General features: G+C 38.4%; 1 long non-coding RNA gene and 1 pseudogene across 1 annotated transcript in view; both read right to left on the bottom strand.

The window, feature by feature from the left end:
- LOC107676962 (uncharacterized) overlaps window positions 1-1767 on the bottom strand; it is a 21292-nt gene that overhangs the window by 6270 nt on the left and 13255 nt on the right. The window lies entirely within an intron of this gene.
- Window positions 36-1767, bottom strand: part of LOC107676961 (ornithine decarboxylase antizyme 1-like) — a 4024-nt pseudogene continuing 2292 nt past the window's right edge.

Below are 1767 nucleotides of genomic sequence, written 5' to 3'. Positions count from 1 at the left end.
GGGGGGAAAAAAAAACAAAAAAAAAACAGCACAACCCTTACAAAAACTACAGCGTAGTAATTAACAGGAAAAACAAAACTTCAAATTTGACATTCATACTACGTTTCTTTTAATGGTGACCATGTTGAGTGAGATACAGCATAGTAATTAGAAGCAAGATGTGATTGATAAGCTTTATTCGTCACTATCGGAGTCTCTTTCGATGCTGTAAGCCATGAAGAAAGCGTCGGGGCGGGTTGGGACGAGGGGATGACCCGGTCTCACAATCTCAAAGCCCATGAAACTGAACGTCCTCAGCAGCGATGCTGGAGACAGAAGTGCAAAGGAAGTTAAAAATAGGGTTAATAAAAAAAAAAAAAGAAAAAAAAAAAGGCAAGAACACAGGAAGAGAAAAGGCGGCTTACCTCGGTCATCTCGGCTCTTATGGAAGCAGATGAAAACGTGATCAACCTGTAACTTCTCCTCTGCAAACTCCAGCAAGAGTGAAAAACTGTTGGCAAAAAATAAAAATAAAAATTGGAACAATCAGTTTAAGCCACACAACTTTTTCCTGTAGGTATAAAAGAAAAAATGAAAAGAAATGTTAATTTGACTAACCTATCTTTGCTCCCTTCTGGGAGGACATCAGTGGGGATTTCGATGTAAAGGTTTGCCCCCTTCAGTGCTCCTCTCCAGACTAAGTGCTTGCTCACAGAGCAGCGCCGCTCAAAGAGCAAAAAACGTACACGGCTGTTCAACTGAGGGGCTTCCTCAAGAACCAGTAACTGAGCATCCTACAAAAACAACAAATAGTTATATGCATATATGCAGTCAAGGACAATTACTACAGCACAGCCATTTAACAAACTGTACCATTTAAATCATTAACAGGCGAGGTGAAATGTCCAACGTCAATTCCCACAGGTGATGTGATTAATATGCAGATAAGATATGACCCTTGCACAGTGAGATAACTAAAAGCATACATCATGCACACATTCTCTTTGAGGAATTAAGTTAAAAGACACTTAGTATAAAAAAAAAATCTAAATTCTAAAATCTAAATTAATATTATCATTTATTCACACAAACACATTTTCATGTGATGTGAAACGTGAACCAAACCCTCTGTACTCACAGAATAGAATAGCTTAGCTGAAAGACTGTGATCCCGCTGATCATTCCCTCGCCCACCTGGGATCTTCAGGGGTGGGAGAGGGACATCAGGAACACCACAGAGGCCCCGGACACGGGTTACTGCAGCAAAGGGAACTGCAACCATAACACAACAATATACTTAATACTCAGACAGTATTACATCAACATATAATGTTTGGCTAAAATTTTTAATGAATCACTGAATGACTGAGTCCTAGTAACTCAACTGGTAGAGTATGACACCAATGCTAAAGGTTTAGCACATTGGGAACGCAAAAATGCAAGAATTTTAAATTCTTTGGTATACATAAATGCATAAAAGGAAGATGACAGGAATACACCGATAAAACCTGGTTTAGTCTTTTCATCAGTATGATTTAAATTGCCACAGATTTTATGTTTCTTTTTGTAACGAATTAGTCGAATCCGAGATGTGAGTGAAAAACCACTGTCTGTGGATAATTTTGGCAATGTTCACAATCACTCAAAAACATGTACTAATTGAAAAAACAAAACGCATTTACTGATTATGCTTTTATTCCTAGTCACGTATACACACACACACACACACACACACACACACACATATACAGTGGGTACGGAAAGTATTCAGACCCCCTTCAATTTTTC

Source organism: Sinocyclocheilus anshuiensis, unplaced genomic scaffold (genome assembly GCF_001515605.1).
Source record: "Sinocyclocheilus anshuiensis isolate Anshui unplaced genomic scaffold, SAMN03320099.WGS_v1.1 scaffold420, whole genome shotgun sequence".
Classification (NCBI taxonomy): domain Eukaryota; kingdom Metazoa; phylum Chordata; class Actinopteri; order Cypriniformes; family Cyprinidae; genus Sinocyclocheilus; species Sinocyclocheilus anshuiensis.
The sequence above is the reverse complement of the archived record's forward strand: the minus strand, read 5'-3'. Positions and strand labels throughout refer to the sequence as shown.